This window comes from Ambystoma mexicanum, chromosome 6q (assembly GCF_040938575.1).
Source record: "Ambystoma mexicanum isolate Mex_15411 chromosome 6q, UKY_AmexF1_1, whole genome shotgun sequence".
Lineage (NCBI taxonomy): Eukaryota > Metazoa > Chordata > Amphibia > Caudata > Ambystomatidae > Ambystoma > Ambystoma mexicanum.
The window spans coordinates 1,462,836,534-1,462,860,782 of record NC_090937.1 but is presented as its reverse complement, the minus strand read 5'-3'; the positions used below and the strand labels follow the sequence as shown (position 1 = coordinate 1,462,860,782).

The following is a 24,249-nucleotide window of genomic DNA, read 5'->3' as shown; positions in this document are numbered from 1 at the left end:
GAGCCTGCAGAATGTTTGGCAATGAATCAAGCCCCAGGGTTCCAGCCTGGTCAGTTGAGCCTGGGTGATGGGACCCGGTGGTCTCTCATACTTAACAGCTTATGTAACTTACAATAAAGAACATACTTGATAAACCCAAAAGGTCTACGGAAGCTGCTTCATAACAGACTGCTTCCCCTCTGCATCTCTGCCCCTCTACAGAGTCATGTAGTGGTTCTATTCTTCCAAGGTCATGAACTGTGCTCTTCCCTAAAAGTCCACAAGCTTCCCATTGCCTGAGAGGTAGTAGTAGGGTGACCTCCCACTCACAGTTGTTTTCCACGTACCAACAGACAACTCACACAGCCCTCTGGCTAGAAGGTTCTTGTGTTTGGCTTTGCGATTCCCAATGATCCTCCATTCGCAATTGAGCATTACATTTAACAGACCTTAATGGGTATCCCAGGAAGTCATGAGCACCATATAAAGTGGGGTGGAGGTCCTGGGAGATCCCCGGTATAACAGTTCTTGGGTCAGCAACAAAGAGCAGGTGGCAATCACAGGCCACCACAGGCCCCCAAACTATATCCTCTGTCTCTCCTGTGTGATTTCATTACATACCTCTCCCTGTTATATGGAATCCCCCCTTGTTCTCACCTCCTTCTTTCAGTATTCACGGGTAGACATCCTTGCCGATGTTTGACTCTAAAAGTATAAAACTGTAAGGTTGTTATGCTTGATTTATGCTTGATCCAAAATGGCACGGGTGCGCAATGCATTCTGGGAGCGCTCAAAGCCATGTTGGATATTTACTACATACCGCAGTGAAACTCTGCACACATTTTGCTGAGTGTTAGATTCACAGTGCTGAGGCACACATGATTTTCCAGACCTGGTATGCGGTCAAGGTCATTTCTGCTGGGAAAGCTAACGTTGTTTTGGCTTGCTACTGTTCTCCGTGGAGCGTGTTTTTAGAGAAGGGAGGCACTGCGCTTCTTGGGGGGAGCTCTCGATTGACCCAGCTGGCAACCGACGGCTGTTCCTCAACTGCGCAAGTGCAATTTCCCGAACTTTCGCGAATTAACTCACCTTTGTGGAGTGTGTATATATGCGGAAACCCGGAGGGGGTCAGGTGAGACTTCAGCCGGAGAAGGACGCTTACATCCGGCCTTCCTGTGAGCTGTGGTGCTCTCGGCCTGGCTGTTCCCGGGGTCTTCCAGCCGCTTCTGGACGAGATGAGGAATCCTGCTACGCTCACGGTGATGTATTATCTTTTGACTTCTCTCTTTCTTCTGTGATATATGACCATATTATTTTTGTGAGTTATTTCTATGTACTGGTAAGCTTTGAATAAATAGCCGTAAAGTGCTGATTATCTTCTAAGAGTGCGTGGCTGTGAGTTATTGTGCCTGTCTGTTTATGGTTCAAAGTATTTGCTCTATAATTGCATTGGTGATTTATGGTTGTTCCGTGCACTTTTCGGGGGAGAGCAGTACAAAGGTAAAAAACACCTTATAATATGGGGATGTATCTCTTTAGTCTTAGCCTACCATGCCAAAGTGGTATGATTGATGATTAACTGGAAGTGTCATCCAGTGAGGTAATACTGTAATGCCTCATCGGCCAACTTAATGGATAGACACTCCAGCCTATAGTTTCCCTTGAGAACAACTTACGACTAATTAATAGAACTGGATATACAGTACTACTCTTGAGAGAGCACCGCCACCAGATCTATCTGTGAGGTATCTGTTTGGAAGGTAAAAGGTTGAGAGAAATCAGGAATATGGAAGAAGAGTGGTTGGGTTGCAATTATTTCAAATTATCCATTCGAGGTCCGGCGATCATTGAAAAATTGAGAATGAATCATTGATGATACTTGACCAATCCTAGAAAGGCTTGCAACTCTGAGATCTACTATACCACTTTGACATTTTTATTCCTGTATGAGGCCATTTTCTACTTAGAAGTCCATTTATTTGACAGTGGTTTTGGCCATATAACACTTTGTAAGGGTGGCCAATAAGCCTACCTTTCTCGGATTCTACATTACCATGTATAATTGCTGCATGTGCGAGCTGCCGGTTGGACTATGAAGAACTATGTCACCCAAGTAGGCTCCTGTGTAAGACCGGCGAGGTCATAAAACATGGTCAATTAGTCCACTGGTATAAAGAATTCATTATTTTTCTTTTACGAGCCAGAGGGACTTGCCAACAAACCTTGGTTATGTCTGTGGCATTGGGTAGGAGTTGAAGATTTTATTGACCTTCTGACAATCAGTCTAAAAGTGGCAACTTTCAACAGGTTTCCCAGGAGTACAATTGGAGAGGTCCATTGGGTTTGGGAGGGTTTGATGATCGGTAACTCAAGCATCCCCTGGATTGCTTCCTTGAAAAACTGTTGTGCTTCGGGTAGATGATAAGCACAAAGCCAAAGAGACCTCTCAGATGGATGTAGATGTGGTGAATGAAATCCTTCCCTCTGGCAATTCTTTCTGAAAATAGATTGTGGAAGTGGTTCAGAAAATCGTACATGTCTCAGGACAGGTTGAGGTGTAGTAATTCTGGGATCGTCTCCTGATAACGTTGTCCAGACCTTCATAACTGGCAGTGGCTACAAAGTTATGATATGATATGATAGGGCATTTATAACGCACCTATAAACAAGTGTTTCAAGGCGTAATGAGACAAGGTGGGGGAACATGGGGAAGACAGACAAACAATCCTACTAGGCCAGGTGTCATTCAGATTGCGCAAGTGCATGGGAAAGGGAAGGGGGAGAGTGCGGGGGGAGAGGGAGAAGGGAGGGACAGTGCAGTACATGGGATAAAGAATAAATAACAATAGTAGAAGTGCGGCCAGCAAGTGGCAACGGTAAGTGCAGACAACATGTATCAAGTGCTAGAAGTGGGACTGAGGGATACAGAAACAGTCACCAAGTAGCCAGGAAGGCAGTGCAGGTGTGCGACTGTCTGGGGAGGGCACCTGGGACCAAGATCAGAGGGTGGGCAGGTAACCGGTGCAGGTTAGATTTCAACCAGGAAGTCAGCAGGGGAGAGGAGGAGAAAAATCCAAAGCAAAGAGAAAGGTTTTGAGGAGTTTACGGAACTGGAGATGGTTCTCCTCAAGTTTCAGGGAGGCAGAGAGGCTGTTCCAGAGGGAGGCCCCAGCCGAAGAAAGAGATCTACCACCAACTCATTGCTTGGAGAAGCGACTGACCATTGGGGAGTTGGAAGCGGATGAGCGAAGAGCTCGAGAAGGTATATATTAAGGAAGAGAGAGTTGACGGTATTGCAGCTCCAGAAGGCCTTGTGGACAATGCAGAGGGTTTTGAACTTAATCATTGCAGCCACAGGGAGGCAGTGCAGAGATTTCAGTCCTGGAGAGATACGATCCCTGGGCTTGAGGCCAAGGACAAGTCTCGCAGTACTGTTTTGGATGAGTTGCAGAGGGCAGAGAGTAGAAGCAGGAATATTTAGAAAGAGGCTTTTGCAATAGTCCAGCCTAGAGAGAACCAGAGCTCTGGAGACAGTGAGTTTCTGGGCGAAGGAGAGGAAGAAAGGATACCACTGAGGAGGTGCAGCTGATAGTGTGACTTCTTAGAGACATCAGAGATGTAAGGAGAGAAGGAGAGTGTGGAGTCGAAGTTGACCCTGAGGTTTTTAGCCTCACAGGTGGGAGCAGGAGGAGGGGCAAGAGAGGCCAGCCAGTGAGTGACAGGAAAGGAGGGAGTCAGAGTGCCAATGAGGGCAATCTCAGTCTTACTGGCATTAAGGCAGAGATCATTGGCGGCACACCACTCCTGGATGGCGGACAGGCAGTCAGAGATGAGAGAGGGAGAAGAAGAGGAGGCTGAGGGTAGCCGGAAAATGAGCTGAGTGTCATCCGCATAGCACTGGAAGTTAGGGCAGAGCACGGCAATGCGGTGGGCAAGAAGTGCCAGGTATTGGTTGAAAATCCAGGGAGAGAGGTTAAACCCAAGTTGAACCTGGGAGGGTCGATCAGAGAGGAAAGAGGTCAGTCACACCATGGGCTGGCCGGTGATCCCAGGTAATCACAGAGATGGTTGTGCAGAATGGCGTGGTTGACCGCGTCGAAGGCACAGGAGAGATAAAGTAAAATGAGGACACAGGGGGTGTTGGAATCAAGGTTGGAGAGCAGGTCTTCACGGATGTTCAGGAGAGCAGTTTCCATGCTTCTGGCAGCTCTGAAGCCAGACTGATGGTCACAGAGACAGCCAGCAGATTCAATGTGGAGATTGTGCTGGGAGATGGCCAGCTTTTCCAAGAGTTTTCCCAGGAAAGGAGTGATGGAGATTGGGCGATAGTTAGCCAGGCAGGAAGGGTCGGCAGAGGGTTTCTTGAGTAGAGGGTACAGAAGGGAGTGCTTCAGATGTGAGGGGAAGACTCCAGTGGTGAAGGAGTAGTTGCAGAAGTCGGCCAGGGCAGGAGCCAGGGAGTCAATGTGGTCCTTGTTGGTTTTGTAGGAGCAGGGATGAACCTGTACTGACGAGACTTTCATAGATCTGACTTGTCTAGAAACCTCGTCTGGGGAGAAAAGGGGAAAGGAAGAGAAGCATGGAGGGCAGGAGGCTAAGGAATGGCCAGAGTAAGAGCAGGGAGTAGAGGGAGGAAGGGGAGAGGAGGATGAGAAAGAGGACAGGATGTCCTGCGTTTTAGAGATGAAATGAGAAGCCAGAGCCGTGCAGAGGGCCTGGGAAGGACAGGAGAGGTAGAGACTGCAGCAGGATTGGCCAGTTCCTTGCAGATTTTAAAGAGTTCAGCCGAATTGTTGGATGCCGCAGAGAAGTGGGCTTGGATGTGAGCTCTCTTCTTGGTGAGGACAGAGAGCAGGTAATGCCTTTGGAGCAGGCGGCAGGCCAGTTTGTCAGAGGATGCACAAGAATTACGCCATTTCCTCTCAGCCACCCTGCACTCGCGTTTAAGGGTGACTAGGTCAGCGTCGTACCAGGAGTTGCACTTGGCTTTGGGCTTCAGGCTGAACCTCATGACAGGGGCAAGAACATCAAGAGTATCAGAAATAGCAGAGTGCAATATGGAAAGGGCTGTGTCAGGGTGTGAGTGAGCCAAAGGGAGATAGGGGGGTGAGAAAGTGGCAGCAAAAACCTCGACTGACATGCATTTCATGGGTCGGATAACCGAGAAGGTGGGTGGCAGTGTTGGAGTTGGCTTGGCCTGAGGGGTAGAGAGTGTGAGATGGGAGGCAAGGAGAAAGGGATCGCTCCAGGAGAGAGGAGTGGTGAGAGGGATAGAAAGGGGAAGGTCTGAGGAGATCAGAATATCCAGAGTGTGCCCTGCAGAGCGAGTCGGGCCAGAGGGGAGAATAGAGAGTGAGAGAGAGTTGCAAAGGTTGTAAAAGAGTCTAGAGAAAGGACAGGAGGCATCCAGGTGGATGTTGAAGTCTCCAAGAAGGAGGAGTTGAGTTGTCAAGACCAGGAGGGAGGAGGAGAGGTCAGCCCACTCAGAGAGGAAGGGGGAGATGTGACCAGGTGGTCGATAGATAGTAGCCACAGTAAGGGAATGGCTGGAGAGAGAGAGCCTGCAGACGAGGCATTCGAAAGAGGAGTAGGCCTGCATAGGAATGACTCGGGGAAGATCAGGACTACCCCTCCTCCAGAGCAGTTGGACCTGTGCGTGGAGATTACCTTGTAGCCATCAGGGAGGAGAGTGTCAAAGCTCTTGACATAGCTGGCTGTGAACCATGTCTTGGGGCCTCATCACAAGTTGGGCGGTAACGCCGGCGCTAATAGCGCTGGCGCTATCTGCCCTACCGCCAAACCGACTGGCGCTATTAGCGCGGGATCACGGGTTTGGCGTATTTGGAATTCCCCATTCCCCATTGAGCCCATTCGGGAATGCCCCATTCCCCATTGGGCTCAATGGGGAAATTTTGCACTCATACCGCCGGCGGATTTCCCGCCTGTGGTATGAATGTGAAATTTCAGTGGATTTCCCCCCACCTCAGAGCTGGGGAGAAATCCTCCGAAGCCCTGATTTGGCCAACCCTTAAATCTGGCGGTAATAGCGCTACCGCTGGATTTAAGGGTTACCGCCAAACTCGTGATGAGGCCCTTGGTGAGGTAAGCTCCTCCAGGAGGCGGCAGATGTCGGAGTGTTTGACAGCTGAGCGAGTGATAAGAGTGGCAATATGGAGAAGGTTGCCGTCCTTGAAGGACTTCCGGGGATGGGTACAAATCAGAGTTACGCCTTGTGAAGGTGAAGTAGAAACCCGAGTGGGGGCATCAAGGGAAGGAAGAGAGGGCAAGGTAGCCGAGGAGGAGGCAGCACGGGAAGGCGAGGAAGCCATGGAGGGGGGAGAGGGGACAGCAGGCGAAGAAAGGAAATTGGTGAGGCGCGGGAAGCGTCTGTCAAAGAGGAGAAGGTTGGCTTGAGGGCCTTGGGCCAAGACGATACCATTCAAGTAAACATTAATGATGACCTTAGAGGAGTGGAAGGAGGGCAGGAGGGCATCCCACCGTGTGCCACGATTAATGGGAGAAGAAGAGAAGGGAGAGAGCACAGAGACCATATGTAGAGTCCATAGGTCTGGCGAGGGAACGACAAAGAGGATGTCGGTGAAAGTTTGCCTGGAGGAGGCGCTAGTATAGGTGTCAGCGATAGGGAGGCCTGGGTTGGAGACCAGGATGTCCTTTTTAAAGTTCTTCGTACCAGATTTAGTGAGGAGAGCAGTATAGTTGATAGAGAAGCAGTTAGAGAAAATAGGAGAGACAGAGAGCACAGGGCAGCGCAGGGTATTGGCAGGCAAGAGAGGCGAGACAAGTTGAACAGTTTGACAAGAGGACAGTTTAAATATTCAGAACAGGAGAAAAAAAACCTTTAGTTTGAGAGTCCTTCATAGAAGGAAAAAGGCCTAGGTTTCACAATACAATTTAAATACTTTCATAATGCAATTTAAATACCTTCACAATGCAATTTTCAGAACAAGATTAAAACACACCTAAGTTTGAGAGTCCGGCATAGAGGGAAAAAGGCCTAGGTTTCACAATGCCATTTAAATTTAAATGCTTTCACAATGCAATTTTCAGAACAGGAATAAAACAGTAGGATCATCTAAGTTCTTAGATTCCTTCAACCACTTTACATGGTATGCTTGCAAAGATTAATATTTTTCCTTATGTTGGACCTTATGATTTAAGTCACGGATTACCTCAGTAATGAGATTGGGGCCATGTCATTGGGTAAGCAGCTTGTTCTCTGAGGTCAGGGTCAAGATCAGAACTTAATGACTGAACTGCAACATCCATTGCTTGGCCTAATGATTGCACAAATGCTTTTGCTTGTCCTCCGCCTGGAACTTATGTTGATTTACGTCTTCAGGATGAGCGCCATTCATTCCTGTGACAAATTGAGTAGAGTTCATCGATATATTTTCCAGGCTTGCTCCGCTGCCTCTAAGCATATTCATGCATGGTGGCATTGTTTCCCATCTACAAGCTAAAAAGCAAAAAAAACATATAGATGCCTGAGGGGTCTACCAGATGGTTAACTGTCCCAAAGAAATTGTTTACCCAGTTCTTTCCATCTTCATCTACCAGCTTTCTCAAGAGGTGCTTTAAGGTTTGATTCAAGCACTCCACTAGGCCAGGAGTCTGCAACCTGTGGCTCTCCAGGGGTTTTGGACTACGACTCCTATGATCCCTTGCAATTGACTATGCTCAATATAGTGTGATGGGTTGCAGTCCAAAACATCTTCTTCCATGTCCTAGCCCCTTTTCCTAATTCCTCTTCTTAGTCCTCCTTTCTTTTCCTTGTCCTCATCATACCTGTAAAGACTGGAGGGGGGGTCTGTACTTCAGCTCTCTATATGCTAGAGGAGAGGCACTGAGGACTCCAGCCAAGATTCTCTATTGTTGGTAGCAATGGACGAGCAATCAGGGCCTAGCTTCTCAGGAGGTGATGCAGGCTGGTTCTTAAGTACAGTGTAATCCCCAAGCACCCAAAAAGGAATGTCCACACACTGTATTAGTTAAAACACAGTCTTTATATAACTGAGGTTCAAGGTAATATACACAATCACAATAACTCACTTTGTGCTCAGTAAATCTACAATGGCAAATATATACAGTTCTAAGTGGTACCACAATTATTATCAGATTTTATTTAAGTGCATCAACTGTACTCTGGTCAAACGTCACACAAATCACTTAATAAAGGTAACCAACAATAGAAATAGGAGGAAAGCAGTTGATTAGAACAATTGGCAGAATACTTGCCCCGTTACCTAGACACAGTTCTATGTGGAAATCCCCCCACCTGGGCAACCTGTAAAATAAAGATATATCACAAGCCCAGCCCATATATTGTTCTATGAGTATTATTTCCTTCCATAATGTTTCTACCACCCCAATGTACCTGGAATAGCAGAGTTCGAAAACGAGTCATCGACGGATCCTAATTGAGCGGCTCCTTTTAAAGCAGGAGCCACGGCTCATCGAGATCCCTCGAAGAAAGTGAACTTGGCGTTGAGGCGACAGCTTCAGTCCCAGTGGTGCTCGTCGATGCGGATTCGAAAATTTCCAGCAAGGAAGAGGTGTGTGGGGCACCTCGATGTTAATAGTTCAAGACCGCAAAGAGTTTGTGAAGAACTGTGGCCCAGCAAGGGCGTTGAGTCTTTCGGTGTCTCTACAGTCATGGGGTGGCAGGAAACCTACTGGCGGATGCTCCTCGGCGCGTTGACAGCCTGGCCTTCTGTGGCAGGATAAGGACGAGCGCATCCGTGAATCAAAAAGTCTTAGGCAAAGAAGCAGGCGGCTCCAGTCGTCGGTGGCACGGCATCAATCGGTCCCCGCTTCTTGCCAACACGGCTTCGATAGGCCGCCAGCGGTTACAGCAAACTTGTAAAGCCTGGTCGACGATGGTGGATGGACTGTCCGGTGCTTATCTTCGTTTTCCTCGGCGGTCCCTGTCTCCGGTCGGCAGCCTTTCGAGGGTCTGACTTTCAGGGAGCTTCGGCAAAGGTAAGTGGTGCTCAATGGTCCCTCGGAGCATGGGAAGAGGGCGCCTATCCAGGTCCTCTCTTGGATCAGTCCCGACGGCTTTCGGATTTCGGCGAAGGGAGACAGCAGTCAACCTTCTTCTTCAGGCTCGGCTTCGAGATTAATCGTCAGTTTCAACTTCAGCTTCTGAACGAATTCTAGCAGTGAGAGGCCCCCAGATATACAAGTTGATATCTCATTCATTCTGCTGGGTCACACTCAGGCGACCAATCACTCAGAAGTGCATTCAGCAGTCAGGCAGCCATTCAGGCATACAGTGCATTCAGGCCATTCCCCTCCCTTTCAGACACTCACAACAAGGAATGTGTATTGGGACAAGTACCCAGTCATTCAACACTACACACTGCATTCATACCAGTTTTGAGCAGGGCTGTCTCATTCATTGTATTTCATACTAGAAACCAGACATCCACAACAAGAAGTGCATATTGGTCACACACTCCATTCACCCAGGGCCCACCCACAGGGTGTACCAACAACATACAGTCACTGTGAAGGCTCCACTCAGTCTAACCTGGACTTCACAACAACACCATATATGGAACTTCCACCCAACAGCCAGTCAGGGGGAAGTGACAGAGTCAGGGCTTCCCAGGACTTTGGGAAAACAAGGTAACAGGCAATAGAAAGCAAGAGGCCACAAGGGCCATCTTGTTTCCTATCAGGAATCAACTGATTCCAATGGCAGGGCCTGGGTATCCCAAAATGGAGGATACTCAGAGCACTTGTCAAATTCAGCATGGCGCTGCCACCAGCCCATACCCTGCGCTGTGGGCCACACACAGGTGCCCAGAAACATACACTAGGGGCGCAGGGTTGTACCCCCACCCATGGGTGCCATAATGGTATCCCATGGATCTGTACACCAAACCAAAAACAGGAAGAACTGCACTGCTAGGAGTCCCACATGGACTCCTGGCAGAAAACAATACAGAACACAAATGAAAAAGGACTACAGGACAAGGACAGGGAGGCCCTGTCCCGCCAATGCATTTCCAGCATTTCCAGCATTTCCAGCACCCCAATACCGCCTCATCCTAATGCAGCTTCCTGTGAAAGATTAAAGAATATCAAGGCATACTACCAAAAAATAGAAATACGCCAGTCATATGGTCAAGGTTATAATTGTACTTTTATTAACATACAGCTTCTTGGCTCACAACACCCCACAATGTGTGCAAGTAGACACTGTGAGATGAGAGAGTGCTGAACATTCCAAAAACATGCATTTTTCATACAAATTCTTCACAAACTTGGACACATCGTCTGGCTCTTCTTCGTGTAATACATAACCAACGGTTCATGACCTAACTACATAACTAATTCATGCTTAAACATCTTTGCACAGTTCGCTGTTTTCCATCAAACAATTTCGCATGTTTTCCAAATACAAGACACAAGGTAACATTCCTCATTTTACTCGCTTATATTTGTCTACCATTTGTTCTGGAGCTTAAAGTCAGTTAGTTTCAAGGAAAGAAAACAAGGATTTCTGCAAAAGAGCACATTCAGCTATTTATCATTCTACTTTGCTGTTTGAACGGAGAAGGCACTGTTGGGACAGATGGTATCTAAATGACTGATTAGTACAGCTTTAGTTTAGCTCCAAGGTTCTTTGGTGTAGGATAAACAATCCACCTTAGCAGCTTCAACATTCTTATCTATGTTGACATAATTTCCAGTAACACTATCATTCCATCTGCCAAAGAATAATGCCCTGAGTGAGGCATAACAAGCAGTAGTTAAAGGGAGTGGATGTATATACCAGCCCAATCCCTATTCCCTATGTTGTGGCAGATGTGAGCGGCCCCAGCAGTTTGTTTTGTTCAGAATAGCATGTGTGGCGTTCACAATCATCAAGAGGGTGTTGTTATGATAACTCCCTCTATGTCTGAGGTCTCGAGGATGAAGAGTATGTGAATGCGCATATGGTGGAGGCACAGTGGAGACACTTGCAGTTGGCAATAGAATATCAAGTGGATGCATACTCTCCAAATACCAAAATACGAGTGTCAATGTAATTACAACACAAGCTGTTATTGTGACCAGTATCCATTTGGTCCTAGGGGACCATGGCCTTTTATAGACAGGCTCATCATCAGCAAAATGATCCCTATCCTTATTAGTACGAGTGGACCCAAACACAGGCATAGTATCTCAGTGTCCGTTAAGAAGTCTCACTGTTAGGCTCTTTTAGTTCATCCGTAGGTGGCACTTGACCACATGGCCTATTTTGATTGAAGGTAACTTTGCCGGTGCCTGCCTCTTATCGTATGCAGCAGAGAAATGACAAGGGACTAGCCCAATGTTGGTTTCTTGTGGGTGCAGAATCCTAGCTGCACGTTCCTATTCTATTACCTTAATGTAATGTCAGCAGGTCCTAAATCTAAGTCCTGTTTCGTGGTCGCAGATTGTACCTTGAAACACCAGGTACAGAATGATCAGTGAAGAAAGCATCATCGTTTCCTGAAGAAGATGAAGAAGCAAGATTGGTTGATGGTGAAGAAGACAATGAAGAAGAAGTAGCAATCTCCCCAGGACCCACAGGCCCAGGAAGGATTTTCATGGCACACTCTGTGTCGATCAAAGCAGGCTCATTGTGAGCGTCAAGATCATCATTTCCTTCTTCTCCTTTTTCTCCATGTTATCCGCGCTTACCGCATTTGGCACAAATGTGTGGCCTGGCTCCAAAATGGCCATGCCACGAGGTTCTTTGTCCTGTCCGCTGACCATCTTGCCCCTTCACCTTCACCCAGGTCGAGCCGACCCGGGACAGTCCTTATTTAGTCATGCACTTTCCGGCGAAACACAATGCTTTTGCGTGCTTCTGCATGCCTTGTGTGTGCCTCCAGGATGTGGGCTGGGATGTCTGTTCCCAATACACATCCTGGGTGCCAGAGAGTCTAGAGTGCCCTGAATGCCTGGGACCACCATGGTCCGTGATAGGTCCACGTATGGTGTGAGTGTTTGTGAGCAGATCTCCCAATGGGCCCTCTCCGTTTTGGCGCAAAGGGAACTTTGGATAAGAGGAGGCTGAAAACACCACTACCATGCCGATCTCCTGAGTTCACCCCGAACAAGGGATAAGGAGCCAAGTATCCTGCAACAAGAAGCTGAGTCGAGGAACCGCTGGTGACCTGCTGAAGGTTTGGCACCCTGAGCCGCTGTCATCCTGCGAGACCCCTCTGCATCTGATCGTCCTAGAAGGTCTGTAAAGGCGCTTCGACCCTTTGGAATAGTGGGACCAACTATTCCCGGCACCTTCATCAAACCCTGCAAGTAAGCCTCTTCGGAAGTGTCCCGGGGCCAACCAGTGGGCTGACCAGCTTACGCAGGACGCTTTGCTCTGTCACCGCTGCCGTTTTGGGGAAGCCCTCGAAACTTGGGCTACTGCTTGCTCTGCGTCCCTGGCACCCTCACACTGAAGTCGTACACTTGGCATTCCCAGGTCTGAAGTGAGACGAGTGCGCCCGGACCAGAGTAAACGCGGTTGCCGTGTTGCCCTGCTGTGGTAACAACCTGTGCACATTCGCTGCATTTGGGACACCCTCTACCCTGCATCCTGCTACGCAGAATCTACACGGTGTCGAGACGTCCTGATCATCGCAGCTGAACCTGCCAGCAACGTAAACTGAACTAGAGAAGTCTGGGTCTGCCTGCGTCAGGGACTGGTGAGTAGTCCATACCCCAACCAGTGGCCCCTCGCGCAGGAGCCAGTTTCTTTTCTACAGCTGTTGCGAAATAGCGACTCCACCCCTCACTCTCACCCTGCCTCTGCCCGCAAGTGGAGGCCTTGCTTGAGTAGTGGGGACTTGTCCGGCATCGCTTCATTCACCTTCCTAAACTGCCTGATATCCTTGAAGAGGCCCTCCTTTGTCCATTGGCACCAGCGCGTGCAGGTACTTTTGAGCATAAGGCTCCTCTCTTCGTAGGGCTCGGACTTCCTCCTAGTTAGGTGTATTTCAGATGTCGAACAGATGTCGACCTGTTTTCCTCCCCATCTAGTTGGTCTACATATTACGTGCTCCTAACTCCTTAAACCCTGCGGTCTTGTATATATATTGTATTGATTGTGATGTGTTCGTTTACTTTAGTATTATGGTGATTCTTTGCTATGGTCGATGTTACAAAGGCCTTGTAATAAATGTGTCTATATTTTTAATATAACACCTGTCTGGAGTAATTTGTAAGTGTCCTTGCTTTGTGTGCTCATTGAGGTCTTTCTGTCACCCTCACCCCTCTTGAGACTTAGGGCCTCATTACACGGTACGTGGTAAAAAACGGCATTTACCGGCATGGCGCTATTAACGTGTCTGCCTTGGCAAGAGGCCGCTAATTGCGTACCATTACTATTACGCGGACACGAGCATAGCACCATGCCGGTAATGACCCTACCGCCATGCCGTTAAGGACCCCAAAAAAACACTTAGCGGCACCGACGAAAGCGCTGATAGCACTACCGACCTCCTGCACCACGGAAATAGCAGTCACCGCTATTAGCGGTCACGGTTAAACAGCGGAACCGGAAATAGCGTCATCGCACAGGAACGGGAAAGAGCACGACGGCCATCTTTAAAAACACAATCCATTGCCATCCTCTGCCCCCAGGATCTGTTTCGACACCAGTGACATCCCTAAGCCCCAAGAATCCCCTCACCATGCCAAACGCCATAATAAAAACCACAGACCGCCAGCGTAAAGAGAAATTTACGAATGAGGAACTCATAATGCTGACAGAGACCCTTGCAGCAAACTCTGATGTGGTATTTGCCAATGACATGCGGCGGGAGACCCTGATCCAGAAAAAGGCCATCTGGGCAGAGGTCGCCCTGAAAGTGAGTGCGGGGGGCACCACCACCCGCACCATTAGGGAGTGCAGGAAGAGGTTGGACGATCTCCGCCTCCGGGTCCGCAGCACACTGTCTGCAAACCACAAGCTGGCCATGGCTACAGGAGGTGGCGCTGATTCACCAATTAAACTGAAGGAGTGGGAGGAGAGCTGCGCCAGCATGATTGATGTGGAATCCATCGAGGGAGTCGGGAGCATGGAGCATGGCGTGGCCACAACATCAGATGGAGGTGAGTGTACACATGAAACAATGCACTGTAAACGGTGAGGCACCCCCCAAATGTGAGCCCAGATTCACCTCATATATGCGGCCACAAACATACATGCACACAACCCTGCCCATGTGAGTGTCATACCCCAACACACACACATGCACGCATCACTACAGACAAGTGCCACACAGACCTATGCATGGATGACCCACTCAACAGCCCCATCACCTGAATGCCCACTAATGAAGTCCCAATGCACAGAACAGCATGATGAACTGAATCTGCATGAAGCACGTTGAACCATCACCAATGTCATCCTCCTCTTTGTCCCCCACAGGCTCACATACAGACAGCGAAGAGCCTGCCACAGCGACTCAGGCTCCCCATGCCAAGAAAAAACCCAGGGCACAGGAGACAGGAGACACCCCCACCACATCACGGGGCACAGGGAGGAGTGAGCATGTGCAGAGGGGCAAACATCGCAAGAGCGCCACTGCACCAATACCGCAATCTACGCCAGCAACAATTGCCACACCCACTGATGTGAATCCCCCAACAGAGCTTACACCCAGGGAGCCCAACACAGCTTACACCCAGGGAGGGCCCACCCGGGAGGGCCCACCGGGAGGGCCCACCCAGCTTACACCCAGGGAGGGCCCACCCTCTGCTACCACAAGTTTAACTGGTGAGGCAGCAGCCACAGCGCCGCTGTCAGATGTGGAAGACCCTAGTCAGGTCACAATGCAAATGCACACCCCCACACCCCCAGGAAGCCCAGAAGCATCTCCACGGCCAACACCAGGATCCAGCATCCATGGCCAGTCTGGCAAGGAGAAAACGGGAGGGTGCTGAAGCCCACTGGTGGCCTCACCTGATGTCCGGGATATTGAGGAAGGTGCAGCAGCCACACCACAAGCTGGCCACAGTGGCCATGTCCTGGCCACCATCAGGCAGCGCCAGGAGGACATTACAGTGCTGGTTGGGCAGCATGTGGAAGAGGCTGCCCGTCTCAGGGGGGAGGTCACAGAAACTGCTAGGCATTCGAGGGAGGCGATGGAAGCATGTGCCAACAGGCTGTGTGTGGAGATTGGCCAACTGAGGCAGGTCCTCACGCGCATAGAGGACGCGATGGACCGCCAGTTCCCACCACCACCACAGGGACAAACAGCCACCTCATCCTCTGCGAGTTCAAGGCAGGCAAGCCCCCTCCGCCGCTCCATCCGCACCATGAGGCGCAGACCCTCCCAACCTCCTAATGGTGGTGGTGGCAATGGGAATTAGGGACAGCAGGGTCTAGCTGGCACGTGTGCAGGAGGACACCAACATTGTGCAAGCCACACATGGGGTAGTTGTGGGGGGAGGGGGAAAGGGTGTTTCGGGAGTGTTGTGGGGGGAGAGGGGAAAGGGTGTTTCTGGAGTGTTGTGGGGGAGGAGGAAAGGGTGTTTTGGGAGTGTTGTGGGGGGAGGGAGGAAAGGGTGTTTCGGAAGTGTTGTGGGGGAGGGGGGAAAGGGTGTTTCAGGAGTGTTGTGGGGGGAGGGGGGAAAGGGTGTTTCAGGAGTGTTGTGGGGGAGGGTTGGGGGAAAGGGTGGTGGGATAGTTGTGGACATACACTTTTTCATATCATTATACCTTAATACAATGGTGACTAGTTAAAACACAGGCTTGGACTTGTGTATGTGTACTTTATTGGGGACAGGGTCCATTGTGCGCTTCACCACAGACACCAGTGCACTAATACCCATATCCATCCTACTGAGTTGAACCATGTGTCTCAGAATATTTGGTTGATCAGATGCTGTCGCACATCGCGTCCCTCTTGGGCATCGCCTCTTGCATGACCAGCATCCCCATCCCCTCTGTCCTCATCTCCATCATCATCTTCATCAGGTGGTTGCATTTCATCATCAGGGGGCAGTGGCACATTCCGTCTGATACACATATTGTGCAGCATGACACATGCCATGGTGATCTTGGCCACCTTCTCATGGCCGTACAGGAGAGCCCCACCCGACCTGCTTATGCACCGGAACCGTGTCTTCAAAAGGTCAAATGCCTGCTCAATCACGACGCGGGTATGGGTATGTGCACGATGGTAGTCCTCTTCGTGCCTATTCTGTGGGTTCCGTACAGGGGTAAGGAGCCACCTCTTCAGGGGATAGCCAGCATCATCTGTATGGGTGGAAGATTGGGGACCTGTTTTTGTTCACCTCAAGTGCGGCCTGTACATATCACACTAATCGAATTTGCATTGTGATTGACATCCACGATTCCCAGCATACATGCAGACGATCTGTGTGACTGCAATGTGCAAAGGTGAGCTCATCCCTGCAAGTGGACATGCCCGATGCATGCCTCCAACAGTAATTGACATGTCCTGGATGAGGCCAGGTCTTAGGTGTCCCTGGGCCCAGGCAAATTTGGTACCACACTGCTAGTGTACTGCCATTCTGACATTGATGTTACCATGCTGTGAAGCATCACTTCAGTGGTGCTATAGGTGTGTGGGTCAGTGCTATGGCTAGGGGTGATCCCTTTGCATGCATTCAAGGGCACATAGCTGTATTGATGTTGTGCAGCGCTAATTCTGTATTACAGTCTTGATGCCATGTTGCTGATTTGTGTAATATGTGGTGTGGCATGATGTGCAATGTGGATGTGGATGGATGCGTCATATTTGGAAACCTGGATTGTTCTCAATGTTGTGCACCTTCAAATTGCATGTGGGTTCTTCTCAAGTACATTGGGGCCTTCCCTGATGGACATTGGCGTACATCTGTATGTCCATTTGTCCTACGGACGACAGTCAACACCCAGTTGGAGTATGTATCTCCCCCCCCCCAATCACACCCAGGTGGAGTATGTATCTCTCCCCCCAGAATCACAAACAGGTGGAGTATGTATCTCCCCCCCCAATCACACCCAGGTGGAGTATGTATCTCCCCCCCCAATCACACCCAGTTGGAGTATGTATCCCCCCCCCCAATCACACCCAGGTGGAGTATGTATCTCTCCCCCATCACACTCAGGTGGAGTATGCATCTCCACACCCCCCCAATAACACTGCCCCTGTGGTATTACTAGGTGCCCTGGTGGTGCTTGCTGCGCCTGTCTTGCCCTCCTCCTCCTCCTCCTGCGTCTCCTCTGTGCTGCCTGTTGTTGTTGGTGCTGCACTGCAATCATGTCCTCCAGCCCATGTAATGCTGCTAGTATTTGAACCACCTTGGGGTGGGAAGGGGTGAGTGAAGGGGTGTGGTGTAATCCTTTTGTGCTGCCACAGTCGCCATTGCCTCCACCTGTGCTGATTGTGTCCACCTGTGGCAGTTCTCTTAATGGGTGGTTCGCGATGCCGGTATTAGCGCCATGCTGGTAAGGGGTTTTTGGGGCTTTGCCATGCCGCTATTTGCATGTCTGCATGGCTTGTGATGGTGTGCTATTAGCGACCATGCCGCTATTTACGGGATGAAGGGACGCACGCCCGCGAACTAGCCTCTATTAGTGGCACCGTACTTAGCGGTGCCCCTAATAGCGGTTATCCAGGTCGTAATTGGCATGGGTATTTAACGATACCGGTATTCCCCTACCAGTAACGTTAATCCCCTACCACACATCGTGTAATGAGGCCCTTAGTCTTGACCGCTGCCATTGCTACCCTGAGCCATGGCTTGTCCAGAGGTTACCCTGTTCCAAGAAACTAGGCTGGCCTTCTGAACCTCTGCCCCTCCAGGTCTGAGTTCAGAAATCCATTTTAACAAATTGGTGTACAGCGGTGGGATACGACTGAAGGTATCCAGTGTTGCGCACGAGCAAAGGCATTTCAAGTTATTCCTAACAGGATACGTAGTGAATTGTCGTAGTATACATTTTTAAAGGCCATAGTGCTATCTAACAGTATGGAAACAAGTACCTTGTTAACTTTAAATGCTTCTAAATCCGAAACATTGAAAAAGATGTGTGCTGAAAGAGGTGTCTCCTCGCAAGGCACAAAAATGGAATGATCCAAAGAATCATAGCGTGGCAAGAAGCTCAGCTTAGCGCTATAGCTTCAGAGGGCAGTGCAGAAGGAGGTGGGGCTGCTCTCACTGGTAGAACTGACAGTTCTGCCGCTGCACTGGTCCACCGCGACCATGAGGACAGGGAGGATGAAATGTCCAATGTTTCCTCTGCCAGTGATGATGCTGAGGCCATACTTGAATTCAAGAAGCAAGAGCTGCTGTTTAGGCAGAAGGAGCTTAATTTAAATATGGCCAAACTAAAAATCAAACAGGCAGAAAAACAGAAAGACAGGGATCACCAGTTGGAACTGGCCAAGCTCCAAGTTCCCAATGGATCCAAGGGTCCTGGACATGGGTCTGGGGCCTCCTCTCATCCAAGGTTTCCAAAAGATCTGCTCAGTGTGTATGAGGAAAAGAATTAAATTATGCACTGGCTGAATACATTTGAGTATGCATGTGAAGTTCAACAAGTTGACAATGCTGATAAAATTGCCTGGGTACTTAGCAGACTGTCCCATTCTGGCTGCAGTACCATTATGGTAATGTCGAAGGCTGAGAGAGCAGATTTTGCAATGTTGAAGCAGTCTCTCCTTTTAAAGTTTGGGAAGACTCCTGCCCAATACTTAAAAAGATTCAGAGAGTATAAGAAAAAAGAAGGTGGTACTTGGGTACCTTATGTAACTGAATCCTTAAAAAACTTGACTGGCCGGGTCGAAGCTTATAAGGTTTCTACCTTTGAAGGTATGATAAGTCTCGTCATGTTGGAACATATTTTTGCATCTTCTTCTCCTGAGCTTAAGCAGCATTTGGCAGATTGCAAGGAGATAGATCCTAAGAAACTTGCCATTGCAGCAGATTTATGGGTGTCACATCGAGTGTCCCATAAGGACAAGACTCATCCTGGTAAGCAGGAGGAAAGGAAAAAGTCCAAAGATAAGGAGGGTGGGGAAACTGATAAATCTTCTTCCCAAAAGGGCCACAAAAATAAAAATAAGGGTAAGACACAAGAGAACTCACAGGTTCAGCCCCCAAAACAGAACTCTTGTTATAATAAGCCTCCCTATGTAAACAGACCCAATGGGTCTTGTTTTGCTTGTGGAGCAACTGACCACGTGAAGGGGGTTCCCAGATGTAAGGTCAAAACCTCGGGGGTCCACTCTGCTAATCGGGCCTTCTCCTCCTACGAGGAAGAACAGATTACCGGAGCATCCTTTTCCTGAGACTCCTTCCCCAGTGGGATAGAATCTGAGGTAGATTTAGTTTCCCTGGGTTCCTGGGAGCCTAAAGTTGCAGAGGCCTATGCTAGGATTCCAGATAACACCAAGAACTACTTTAAAGACAGTGTGCTGATCAATGGAGTAGATACTCCAGCTCTTAGGGATAGTGGGTGCAGTCGCACTGTAGTGGATTCTACCTTGGTAGACTAAGAGGAAGTTGCCAGAGCTACTCTGATGCCCACTAAGTTGGCTGATGGCCCACCTCTCATGTTCCCAGCAATACCTGGAAATCTTACTATCAATGGTACAGAGGCTGGGATTCCAGTGAGCATTCAGAGGAGTGTCCCAGGAAAGGTCTTGTTGCGCAATGATCTCAGAGCTTTAGGGCTTGTGGGAGATACTGCCGACAGACCCTGCACAAATTCTCAAACACGGGCAGCACTGGCCAAGACCAATGCTGTGCCCCAGCCAAAAGGGAAACCCAAGGCCAAAAGAGTCAAGAAACCAAGAAGAGGGAAAGAGAATATTCCCCCTAAATCGCCTACCACTGCGGTGGAAGTAGTTGGTCAATCACCCGGACCTGACTAGGAGGTGGTGATGCCTGAAGTGTTTGACCCCAACGACCCTCCTGAACTAAACGATCTGTTAGTAGAAGGTGGTCCTGACAGGGAAGAATTCAGTAAAGGCCAACGTGAGTGCCCATCTCTGGAAGGCCTAAGGAGACAGGCCTGCTCCCAGCTTCAGGGTGAACCTCCTGGGAAGCATCAGATTTATTGGGAAGGTGGGCTCCTGTACAGAAGGAGACCATAGGAGGTTGGTGGTTCCCCTTGCTGTAAGACCCTTTTGCTACAGCTGGCGCATGAAGTGCCCCTTGCTGGACACCTTGGTATTAAGAGGACCAAGCAAAGGTTATCCATGCACTTCTACTGGCCCAAGATGGGGGTGCAAGTAGAAAGTCACTACAGGAGTTGTGCCTCCTGCGAGTTATCTGGTAAGAGTGGTTCAACAATCCAAGCTCCATTGGTACCACTCCCAGTTGTGGAGTACCATTCGAGAGGGTAGGGATCGACATCGTTGGTCCCCTTGACCCCCAAACATCCTCAGGCAAAAGGTTTATCCTGGTATTGGTCGACCATGCTACCAGATATCCTGAGGCTATCCCATTGAAAACTGTGACTGCCAAGTCAGTCGCAAAAGCTTTACTTGGCATCTTTACTAGGGTTGGCTTCCCTAAAGAGGTTGTGTCTGACAGAGGCAGCAACTTTATGTCAAAGTATATGCAGGCTATGTGGAAAGAATGTGGGGTCACCTACAAGTTCTCTTCCGCATACCACCCCCAGACCAATGGTTTGGTGGAACGGTTTAACAGAACGTTAAAAGGTATGATTGGGGCTCTGGAAGAACCTCAGAGAAGAAAATGGGATCTTCTTTTACCATGCTTACTGTTTGCCTACCGAGAGGTACCACAGGAGGGTGTTGGCTTCCGCCCCTTCGAACTTCTGTTTGGTCACCCTTTGCGGGGACCCATAGCCATAGTCAAGGAGGGATGGGAGTTGCCCACTCCCCCTATTACTACCAACGCAGTAGACTATGTTTTAGGGCTCAGAAAAAGGATGTTACTCCTGATGGGTCTGGCTAGTGACAAGCTGAAGGCAGGACAAGCCCTGGTGAAACATTGGTATGACCAGAAAGCTTCCCTCATCAACTTCACACCTGGTCAGCAAGTCCTGATAATGAATCCCTTAAGGCCTAGAGCTTTACAGGATAAATGGTCAGGCCCTTACACAGTGGTTGAGCCCCTGGGTGAGGTCAACTATTTAGTGGACCTTGGAAGGCCTGGACAGGCTCCAAAAGGGTTCCATGTAAATAGGCTGAAGGCTTTCATCCCAAGAGTTGAAATCGCAGCACTGATATTGGCTTCCGATGTTGAGGAAGAGGAGTCTGAACCTCTCCCTGACCTGTTTCAAAGCAGTCCTTCAGATAGCTCCTTTGAGGGTGTCCGAGTGGCCCCTCACCTGACCTCTGATCAGAAGGCGGAGGTGAAAAGTTTGCTTAGGCAATTTTCCCCCCGTTTTCACAGTCCCCTGGTTTGACACCTTGGTGCAAAAATTACATTGACACAGGAGACAGTGTACCTACCAAAAGTAGGGGATACAGGATGTCAGACAAAGTACGGTCTTACATTAAGACAGAGGTGAACAAAATGTTAGATCTTGGGGTGATTGAACCCTCTAGTAGTCCTTGGTCCAGCCCTGTGGTTTTGGTTCCAAAAGCAGGCACTTCTGAATTGAGGTTCTGCGTGGATTACAGGGCTCTGAATGCTGTCACCAAGACAGACGCACACCCCTTGCCTCGAAAAGATGAGCTGGTGGATACCTTGGGTGCCTCCAAGTACCTCAGCACGTTTGACCTCACTGCAGGCTATTGCAAATAGCCCTCGCAGAACATTCCAAGGAGAAGACAGCATTCTCAACTCTGGAAGGTCTTTACCAGTTCAGGGTAATGCCTTCTGGGTTGAAGAATGCACCTGCCACTTTTCAGAGGCTTGTGAATCATGTGTTGAATGGGTTGGATGAATTCTGTCTTGCATATATGGATTATATAGCAGTTTTCAGTGCCACCTGGGAAGACCATGGGAAACACCTTGTGCTACATGCTCTTCAGAAAGCCCACTTAACCATAAAGGCCAGTACATGCCAGATTGGACAAGGCTCAGTGGTTTACCTTGGACATGAAGTAGGTGGAGGGAGGATACAGCCTCTACCCAGTAAAGTACAAGCAGTACAAGACTGGCCTACCCCCACTACACAGACCCAAGTGAGAACCTTATTAGGACTCATGGGGTATTACAGAAATTTCATGGCAGACTGTGGCACCATATCTACCCCTCTGACTGCTCTCAACCCACTGAAGAAACCCAAGAAGGTAACCTGGACTGAAGAGTGTGAGAAGGCCTTCAATGGCTTAAAAGACTCCTTGTGCCAGGCCCCTGTTCTCAGGGCCGCTGATTACCAAAGACCTTTTATTGCGCAGACAGATGCCTCTGACACTGGTGTAGGAGCTGTACTATCACATGTAGATGAGAAGGGTAAGGAACACCCTATTGGTTTCATTAGTCGCCAGATTAAGGACAGAGAGCTCAGATGGTCCACAGTAGAGAAGGAATGTTTCTCTGTTGTGTGGGCCCTACGGAAGCTGAGGCCCTACCTCTATGGGACCCACTTCACTGTGCAAACTGACCATAAGCCCTTAAAGTGGCTAATGAACATGAAGGGAGATAATCCAAAGTTGCTTAGGTGGTCCATAAGTCTGCAAGGCTTTGACTTCACTATTGAGCATAGGCCAGGTGTCCAACATAGCAATGCTGATGGGTTGTCCAGAATGTTTAACCGACCTGAACAGGAAACTCATCCAGGGGTGGATTAGTTCCCCCTGTCCTTAGTCTGGGAGGGGTGAGTGTTAGGAAAGATTTCATAATTGTATGCAATTTTCCCTCCATGTGGCAACCCCCAAATGTTTTGCTGTTGTTTTACACCCTGATCTAGACTTTGCCAGAGAAGCGCAGCCTTCTGCCGCACTCCTCTGGGCTTTCGCTCAATTCTTATGGGGAAACTGACATGCCCTTAAGACAGTCAGTACTGGGAGACTTTGTTTCCCTTAGTCCTTTCCTCATGTTGCAGTTTTTGAGCAACATGAAACAAGAGTGCACCGTAACTTACATTACCGTGCACTTGGGTCTCTAGTCATTCCAAAGGCCCTAGAAACTCTTGCTGGACTTATTATGAAATGTGCAAGTGTGTCACAGATGGGACTGGTGGCAGCTATCATTTCTCTTGTGTTTTGAACCCTTTTTCGCCATGTTATCTGTGCTTACCGCGTTTGGCACAAATGAGTGGCCTGGCTCCAAAATGGCATTGCCACGAGGTTCTTTGTCCTGTCCGCTGACCGTCTTGCCCCTTCACCTTCACCCAGGTCGAGCCGACCCAGAGCAGTCCTTATTTGGTCATGCACTTTCCCGCGAAACACAACGCTTTCGTGGGTTTCTGCATGCCTTGTGTGTGCCTCCAGGATATGGGCTGGGATGTCTGTTCCCAATACACATCCTGGGTGCCAGAGAGTCTAGAGTGTCCTGAATCCCTGGGACCACCGTGGTCCGTGATAGGTCCACGTATGGTGTGAGTGTTTGTGAGCAGATCTCCCATTGGGCTCTCTCTGTTTTGGCGCAAAGGGAACTTTGGATAAGAGGAGGCTGAAAACACCACTACCATGCCGATCTCCTGAGTTCACACCGAACAAGGGATAAGGAGCCAAGTATCCTGCAACAAGAAGCTGAGTCGAGGAACCGCTGGTGACCTGCTGAAGGTTTGGCACCCTGAGCCGCTGCCATCCTGCGAGGCCCCTCTGCATCTGATTGTCCTAGAAGGTCTGCAAAGGCGCTTCAACCCTTTGGAATAGTGGGACCAACTATTCCCAGCACCTTCATCAAACCCTGCAAGTAAGCGTCTTCGGAAGTGTCCCGGGGCCAACCAGTGGGCTGACCAGCTTACGCAGGATGCTTTGCTCTGTCACCGCCACCGTTTCGGGGAAGCCCTCGAAACTTGGGCTACTGCTTGCTCTGCGTCCCCGGCACCCTCACACAGAAGTCGTACACTTGGCATTCCCAGGTCTGAAGTGAGATGAGTGCACCCGGACCAGAGTAAACGTGGTTGCCGTGTTGCCCTGCTGTGGTAACAACCTGTGCACGTCCGCTGCATTTGGGACACCCTCTACCCTGCATCCTGCTACGCAGAATCTACACAGTGTCGCGACGTCCTGATCATCGCAGCTGAACCTGCCAGCAATGTAAACTGAACTAGAGAAGTCTGGGTCTGCCTGCGTCGGGGACCGGTGAGTAGTCCATACCCCAACCGGTGGCCCCTCGTGCAGGAGCCCGTTTCTTTTCTACCGCTGTTGCGAAATA

At 49.5% G+C, this 24,249-nt stretch overlaps 1 long non-coding RNA gene across 3 annotated transcripts in view; it reads right to left on the bottom strand.

The window, feature by feature from the left end:
* Positions 1–24,249, bottom strand: part of LOC138515634 (uncharacterized) — a 257,144-nt gene that overhangs the window by 36,866 nt on the left and 196,029 nt on the right. Inside the window, exon 3 of one of the 3 annotated variants that reach the window (XR_011282126.1) lies at positions 16,137–16,249. The exons of the other annotated variants lie outside the window; for them this stretch is intronic. This is a non-coding gene — a long non-coding RNA (uncharacterized lncRNA). Of the gene's footprint in view, positions 1–16,136; positions 16,250–24,249 lie in introns of those variants that run through there. 3 annotated transcript variants of the gene reach the window in all.